General features: G+C 42.9%; 1 protein-coding gene across 1 annotated transcript in view; it reads right to left on the bottom strand.

Annotated features, from left to right (window-relative positions):
- The window catches only part of LOC102499055 (polypeptide N-acetylgalactosaminyltransferase 3-like), a 35,595-nt gene extending 27,737 nt beyond the window's left edge, over positions 1-7,858 (bottom strand). Inside the window, 1 exon segment of the mRNA XM_014589798.2 lies at positions 7,743-7,858. The gene's annotated coding sequence lies outside the window, so the exon portion shown is untranslated.
- Between the last annotated feature and the right edge of the window lie 933 nt (positions 7,859-8,791).

Genomic DNA, 8,791 nt, shown 5'->3' with positions numbered 1-8,791 from the left:
GCCGGGCGCGTGTGCGTGCGTGCCCAAGATCCCGAGAGGAGAATGGAGGAGAAGGGATTGCGGCGTGGCCATCCCCCCTGGGGGGTGATTTCTCGCTTTCTGTCTCTATGTCTCTCTCTCTCTGTCTGTCTGGCGAGCACACGCGCCCTACAATGAAAATCTCTCAAAAAAAAAAAAAAGTGGTTGTTTTTAGGCAGCTAGACTGGGGGAAAGACGGAGGATGGGGAGAGTTGACAGGATTTTTATTATTGTTGCTGTTATAAGCCTTTTAATAATTCTATTTAATTGTACTTACATAGAAGTAGGATAGAAGTACAGAATTTGGAATAGGACTATTTGCTTAGATTTGAATCTTGGCTCTGACATTTCTCTAACCTTGTAGATGGAGCAAATTACTTAATGTCTCAATTTTCTCATTTTTAAAATAGGGAGGAAACAGTATGTCCCTCATGAGATTGCTTTGAAGATGAAAGGAGTTAACTCACGCAAATTGCTTCAAATATGCCTGGCATATAAGTGCCTAGCAGTAAAATAGCAAATAAGGATCAATGCTTATTACTATTATTATTTATTAACACTAGAAAGAAGCCAGAAATAGTTTAGATAGACAGAGAGGTCATTGCAAAAGTTCAGGGCAAAGAATAGTAGTAATAGGCATGGAGAAAAGTAGATGGGATTGGAAAACACTTGGGAGGTAAAATTGCAGAACTTGGTGGACTAGCTAGGGAGGTTAAAAAGAAAAAAGAAAAGTACTGGATTCTAAAGAATCTTTTGCCTTGTTTGGTTTTGGGGTGTTTGGACTTGGGAGTGTTTGGTTTTTGTTTTGGCCTAGTCTAACTAAATTACATACTTTAAAGAAAAGCTATGCCCCCTTAGCGCTTCGCCAATAGTAATGTATTCAACTGTGGAATAATTATAAACTAAAGCTGCAAGACATTTCAATCACAAAGTTAACTATGCACTCTAAATGGTAAAATCTAGATCTTGGAACAGAAACAAAAGACCCCAAAATAACACAGATCAAAGGAATGAGATGGAATTAACAGCAATTCAAATCGAACAGACTAAAGACAGTACATACTCCCCAGTTTCTCTGGTTGCTTCCCATAATAACAGCAAATTGACAAGTACTGAGTGCCCAATGCCTCTTCCTTTCCTATGACATTGTTAGTACATTTTTTTTTAACTCTACCATAGACTTCAAGGAAAGAACAATGTTGCATGGCCTCCAAATATCCTAAAAGATGTATGCATGTGTATATACAGATAAATGCAAAAGCTAGCTGTGTTTTTAATCACATGTGTAATGTGCAATGATTGAAGTATATATAACAGGACATCTCATTCAGCTCAGATGCATGTGAAGGTGCAGGTGGGGGATGTAATTTCCTAAATGAGGCAAGACCTCAGATGAGTCTTAAGAACGAATAGTTACAGAGGTAAAGGTAAAAGGAAAGGTAGTCTCTGGAAAGTACAAAAGAAACACACACAGGAAAAAAGTCAAGTCTGTCACTAGGATATAAAGTTTTAGATTATGGATTACAACTCAGAGTTAAGCAAGGGTCAGATCCTAAGGGACCATTTTAAGTGCAATTTGTTCTCTGATGTGAGCTATGGAAAGTTGTTGATGAATTTTACGCAAATTCCAGTCTACATTTTAAAAGAATCACCACCTCAGGGGTTCTGCTGAGAATGGACTTCAGAATAAAAAGACTGTATGCTGACATATCAGGTGGAAGATGGCCTTAACATCCTAGTTAAGAGTTGGTGAGACCCATGGGCCAGCAGATGGTATAGTGGTTAATGTGCTGGCCTCCCACATTGACGTGAGCTATGGTTCAAATCCTGGACCTGGTAGCTTGCAACTTATGCCAGGAGCAAGTGTGTGCATGCCCAAAATCCTGAAGGAAGAATGGAGGAGAAGAGATTGTGGTGTGGCCATCCCACCTGGGAGGTGATTTCTCACTTTCTCTCTGTGTGTCTCTTCGGAGAGCACATGTAACCTACAGCAAAAAGCTCTCCTAAAAAAAAAAAAAAGGGTTGAAAAGTTGCTGAAGTAGAGCAGTAAAAGTGCAGAGAAACTTGTACAGTAAGGGAGAGGTGTATAATGTTAAATGGATTCAGTGACCTGAAGTTTGTTGGCTTAGTCTGCTCAGGCAACTAGAACAGAATACTTTAGAGTGGGTAATTTACAAACAACCAAAATAACTAAAAGATGTCTAGTAGGCAATTATATAAATAGGCAAACTAATTTGGATAATTTGAAACTGAAATAATTATAGGGAAAAATAAAACGGAAAATAATGCATTTAGTGCCAAAAATTTGAGTCCAACTCAATGACCCAAGGATGTTTCTTCTAATTGTCGATAGTCACTAATGACCTAGAATTCAGAGTCCTACTTGTCTCTGCATTGCCACAAATGAATATGCTTTGGTTTCTTGCCATTGCTCGAACTGATTTAAATTCAATGTTGTCATCAACTTTTTATCGGTTGTGTTAAAATTACCCACATAACATAATTCTAGTTATTCTCATAATACCTAGATGCATAATTTGTAAGGTAATTGAAAATACCACCTTCCTTCTCAATCAGAGTGTATACCTATAAATGATCTGCAAATCCAAATGTATCTGTATACTTTATTGACCAGAGAACCGGCCATACATCAGAAGACAATTTAAGCATCAATTATTTTCAAAATATCAAAAATACTTTCTTTGGAAGAAAAATTACTCCTACCAGGAATATAGAGGCAAGTTAGAATCACATGTCCAGTCTAACAGGTGATGTTGTGGTTAAGGTGCTGTATTCCCACATGGCCAACAACAGTTCAAGTTCCAAACCTGGCAGTTTGCTTTCTCACTTTCTCACTTTCTCTTCTTCTCTCCCACCCTCCTCTCTCTGTTGAATGAGTTTGCCTTATAGCAAATTAGAAAATAATAATAAATAAAATTAAATATATATTTTTTTAAATCAGCATGTCTAAGACTATTACATCCTTACAAGTCACTAGGATATAAACCAATCTCTCAGTCTAGTTTTTTTTAGGGGGAGGGAATGTGATTCCTCTAATATATCTCTTATGCTTGCTTCATAATAAAAGAGAAAAATGTAAACTAGCAACTGAATACAAGCAAATCATAAACTAGGCTGTTATTTGTCTAATATTTTTTTTCAAACTTCACTCAGAACTAAAACTTAAAATTTAGAGCCAGAATAGAGCTGGGTAGATTATTTTTCTCTCTCAAACATTCATTTGATAATTGTTGCCATCAATATCTCCTCAGAAAAATAGTTCTATGTTTTCCTAGCCCCAAATATACTATAGCATGCTGAAAATACATTTAAAATACAATAATATATAATAAGATTTCCCGTGGTTTGAATGTTTGAGAGATTCTATCTAACACCAAGGTCCTAGAGCCTTAAGAACGCCAACAAACGCTTAATTAGTACCACAGTACGATTTTATGTTAAAGTACAGTTTGATTTTTCTGGGGGTGGGAAGAGAGGTTTTTGCTATAGGATGCGTGCACTTGCCAGAAAGACAAAGAGAGACAGAGAGACAGAAAGCAAGAAATCACCTCCAGGGAGGATGGCCACACCATAATCCCTTCTCCTCCATTCTCCTCTCCAGATCTTGGGAAAGCAGGCACATGCACCCGGAGTGAGTTTTAAGTCACCAGCTCGGGACTCGAACATGGGAGTCCAGCGACATAGCCATTATGCCAACTGCTGGTCCCTACAGTTTGATTTTTTTTTTTCATGTATGTGACACAATAAACTGATAGAAAAATCAGTCTTAAAATATGTTAATAGGATCGTACTATTTTTTTTTTTTGAGAGATTTTTCACTGTAGGGCGCGTGCACTCGCCAGACAGACAGAGAGAGACATAGAGACAGAAAGCGAGAAATCACCCCCCAGGGGGGATGGTCACGCCGCAATCCCTTCTCCTCCATTCTCCTCTCAAGATCTTGGGCACGCACGCACACGCGCCCGGTGTGAGTTTTAAGCCACCGGGTCCAGGACACGAACCGTGGTAGACTACGTGGGAGTCCAGCGACATAGCCATTACGCTAACTGCTGGTTCCCAGGATCGTACTATTTTCACATTGCAGGCTCTAACCCATTAGTGGTCACAAACTCAATTAAGTGTATTGATACTGATATTTTAAACAAATAAAATAATAGACAAAAATCCATGTTGTAAAATTAAGAATTGTTTAAAAGACTTACTTTATGGATATACACATGCACTACACTGCACTAATATAAAGCACACAATATACTTTGTCCTGAGGACTTAAGTTAAAAACAAGTTTTAAAAATATTGGTGTTAAAGAATTATGCTTGAGGGGCCAGCAGGTGGTGTAGTTATGTTGCTGGACTCCCATATCGCTGACCATAGTTTGAGTCTTAGACCCAGCAGCTTGAAAATCATGCTAACCATGTGTGCGTGCATGCCCAAGATTCCAGGAGGAGTATAGAAGAGAAGGAATTGCAGCTTGGCCATCCCCTCCAGGGGGTGATTTCTCACTTTCCCTTTCACTGTCTCTGTGTGTCTCTCTCTCCAGTGAGCACGTGTGCCCTAAGGCAAAAACTTCTAAAAAGAAAAAAAATTAAAAAGCAGTATGCTTGAATGCTGCAAATGGATAGACACTAGACTGCTGCTTCATAAAATATATTTTAAGCTAATACAATAAAAGATCAGAAGACTAAGTAATGTTGTCTAGGTTGACTTGAGAACTTAACAGTGGGCCCAGAATCAGTGGCACAGCCTACAGTATAGCAAACTGTGGAACTGTAAACCACATGCAGACTGTGGTTCAAGCACCCAGCCTAACAGGCCCGAAAATACACTGGGAGCCTGTCCATAAGCCTAGGTTCCTGAAAGGAAGGGGGTCATAGAAAGACCACATCCTGTGGAAGGTGCTTCTCTCCTTTTCTCTCATGCACTCAATCATAAGAAACAGACAAAAATAACTGTGGCTCTCTAATATCAAGAAAGGATTAAAAACTTCTTTCCACATAGAATCTTCAATATACACACTATGCACTGAGAGGAAGAAAAGCATGGTGGCCTGAGTCTTTATGGACAGATAGAAATTAGGGTGGGGCCAGTGGGTCACATGGAGCTTAAGGTGGCTGGATCCCACATAGCTCATTCTACAGTTCAAGTCTCAGGTACAGCTACTTGAAAATCATGTCAGGCACAAATGTGTGCATGTCCAGAGTCTTTAGAGAGGGTGGGAGGAAAGGGGATTGCAGCATGGCTGCTACCCCCACCCACCCACTAGGAAGATGATTTCTCACCTTCCCTCTCTGTCTCTCTGACTATGTCTCTCCCTGGTGAGCATGTGCACCCTATAACAACAACAAAAAAAAAGAATAAATAAATAAATTAGGGTAAACCAGAGGTGGACAAAGAATAATAACCTATTCTATAATAACAAAGGCTTTACAAACAACAGTTGAGCACCACATGATAAAATTTCAAACATCATGTAGGGCATAATAAAGTTATACCCTATAGCTCAGGTAAGAAGTAGGCCATACTATCATCTAGGTTTGTGTAAACATAGTCCACAATGTTGGCATGAGGACAAACTGTCTAATGATACATTTCTCAGAATGTATTTCTATTGTTAAGTGGTACATGATTAACCATATATTAAAGAAGAAAAATCTTATGATAAGTCAGAATGTGGGCCATAAGGAGCCTTGAGGCAAGAAGCCATCGCTGGTACTTACTTTGCATGGTTAATTGAAGTTAAAATACCCCCCCCCTATAATTTCCAGAGGGTGTGTCAGCTCATCAGAAAGACAAAGAAGAGAGAGCGAGAGTGTGCAGGAAAAATCACCCACAGACAAACACTCAATATAATGTGGTCATGTTTCAATTCCTTCTCCAGTTCCCCATCCTGTTGAGATTTTGGGCATACATATACACATGCCTGGTATGTTTTTCAAGCTGCCTTGCCAGGATTCCAACCATGGTTGACCATGCAGAATCCAACTCCCTTAACTACCGGGACACAGGGCCAGCCCTAGAAGACTCTTTTGGCTTCATTTATCCCAAATTGGATGGGTTGACTGGGTTTCCAAAGTGAGAAGGAGATCCTGAAAATGTAAGAGCTAAAGGATATTACAGATCTTTTAAAGGCTTCATTACTTTAATCTTAGGAGTATTATTTTCTCTATTTTACATTTAGGTTAACTGAGGCACATCATTACTATAGTGGAAAATATTATATTTCTCTCTGGAAGTTAAGAGCAAAGATAGACTAGCGTCTAGTCCCATAACCAATGACGATTAAGTTAATGTTCAAAATTCAGGGAGCAACACCTACATCTAATTTTTCAACAGTATTAGCACTTTAATGTCCCAGTGTGGATAATAAGATTAAGAAGGTAGGTGAAGCTCTTTAGAGAAAAGCAAAACAGCCCCAGTTGAATTAATAATATCCTGTCACGCTGTGATTAGTTTTTTAAGCTTGTAATTGAACCTTAAAAAAAAAAAAACTATGCATGTTGCCTAAAGCATTTTAAGGAATATGTACAATCTAAAATGTATTGTTTTAATTGGCAGAGATAGATAAAAAACAAATCCAAAAGTAGAACTGTCATTCATTATAGTAAATTTTCTGTACAAATACTAAGTAACCAAAAGATGCTTGGTACAAATAAACTGCTCAGAATATTGAAACTAACGCGGATGCTGGACTTGATATTAAAAGTAAGCGTTAATGTAAAGCAATCTAATTATAGGGTGTGAGTTTAACTTCATATAGTTTAGCCACAAACTTTAATTACAATAACATAGGCTTCAGATATCCCTACAACTAGAAATTCAAATTGCAATAGCTTTCTGATATTTTAACAATAGGATCTGAGTTGCAGTGTCTTGAATAGATAGTGTAACTTTTCTAGCAAGAAACATTAATAACGTTTTCTAAAAAACAGAAAAAAGTGGTTACTCGATGAGATTCTAAATCAGAAATATTTTCTTGATGAATGTGAGCATGAAATAGAAACCTAAGGTAAGTGCCAGTTTCGCCCTCAATTCTTAGGCTTCAGAAAAGCCTAATTATGCAGGAGAGGAATTTGGGCCTGGCACACCCAAGTTCAGACGTGGCAGGATCTTGAAACAAGTTTTTTTGAACCTTTGAGTCATATGCCACAGGCAAACCATAGCTGTGATATGCAGGTCCTTAAGTCAACAGGTCGCCTAAGGAGACCGTGCCCGGTTCGTGCGTGGCAGTTGAATTTCCTCTTGCCACTTAGAAAAGAACTCTTCCCGATCAAACCGGAAAGTGGGCGCAGTTATGGTTTGGGGAGTGCACCCGGGAAAGGGTACAGTCGAAACAGAGAGGGATATACGCGTCCCGACCACAGAGCCCTTTCCAAACCACTCGGAAACCGTTTAAATGACTCCGGCGGCCGCGGTTTCCATCCTAGGACGCCTGGGGTCCGGCTGGGAAAGTTGACTGGCAAAGCCATGCCCTTCCCCGTGGCCGGCTTGGCCCTATCTGGCACAAGTGCAGGAGGAGACCCGGAGCGCGCTGGTTAGACTGGAAGCGTTTTGCGCCTGCCCCACCCCTCCTGCTTCCTATTCTGCGACCCTTCCAAGGACAAACCCAGGCCACCAAGACTTTGGCCCAGGTCCAGTTCTTTTGGGTTTCCCTATAAGGACTGGCAGGGGCACACTGGGGGAGAGGAATGAAGGACTCTTCCCACCGGGCCACCTCTCCCGGAGCCTCGTGGACCTCTTTTGGCGTTTCCTGAGCCGCAACTGAACGCTGCTCTCGAGACCGTCTCCAACCGGCCGCCGCGCCGGGACGGCAGCCTCCTCCCCAGCACGTGAACCTCCGCAGCTGTCCAAACACCCTCTCCGACGCAGCCCCGGGCTGTCTGTCCTCCCGCCCGGGCTCCGGTGCCGGCCCTCCGGCTTACCTGGCTGGTGGGCAGGGCAAGGGCGCCGGGGACGTTGGACTCGGGCCGGCCGCCAGGTGCAGGTGGTGTTGGCAGCGACTCCAGTTGCTGTCGCTACAGTTGCGTCTCAGTGGAGCTCCTCCTCCGCCACCGCCTCCTGCCTGCCCGCTGGGCCTCCCGCGTTGCCAGGAGAGGCCGAACTAAGGCTCCGCTTCCTCTCGGAGTCCCGGGACTCCCCCGGGGGGCCCCCAGCCTGCGACGTCGGCAGGGGCGAGGCCCCTGTCCTGCGCCTGCGCGCCAGCCTCCTGCCCCGCCCGAGCCCTACCTGAGCGCTCCAGGTGAGGCCCGGGACCGCGCGCGGGGCGGGGGCGCTCTCCGCGTCAGGCGCCGCGGCTGCGCTGCTTCTCCCCGCTGGCCGCGAGGCTGCTTCTCCGCGCCAGGCGCGCCCTCCAGTTCGTCTACATTTGAGGAATTCTGCACTGACCTGGTGGCAACGGTCACCTTGTAACCAGAACACACAGTCTAGGTCCTTGGAGAACCAGAAGGTCTAGATTCCCTCCCACACACACTTCCCTTTCTCTTCGGATAGACAATATGGGATGCGCGCTGCCTGGAGACTGGGGGACTCCGGGCCTCCACCAACCACTTCACCCGGACAGCAACTGTTGGCTCATGTGGTTTTCTCGGTCAGGGTTCAGCAGCTTCTGTAACCAGTTAGGTTCGTGAGCTTCCTTCCCCCGTAGTCTTGATTTCATCACTTGACTCACTTCGACGCAGCTAGTGGTTTCCGTTTCTGTAAGCCGGCACTCTAGGAGGGGTGCCTCACGTCCAAAGGAGGAGCCTCCCTCTCTCAA

This window comes from Tupaia chinensis, unplaced genomic scaffold, assembly GCF_000334495.1.
Source record: "Tupaia chinensis unplaced genomic scaffold, TupChi_1.0 Scaffold000381_1, whole genome shotgun sequence".
In the NCBI taxonomy this organism is placed as follows: Eukaryota; Metazoa; Chordata; class Mammalia; order Scandentia; family Tupaiidae; genus Tupaia; species Tupaia belangeri.
Note: the sequence above shows the minus strand (reverse complement) of the source record. Positions and strands in the feature narration are given on the sequence as shown.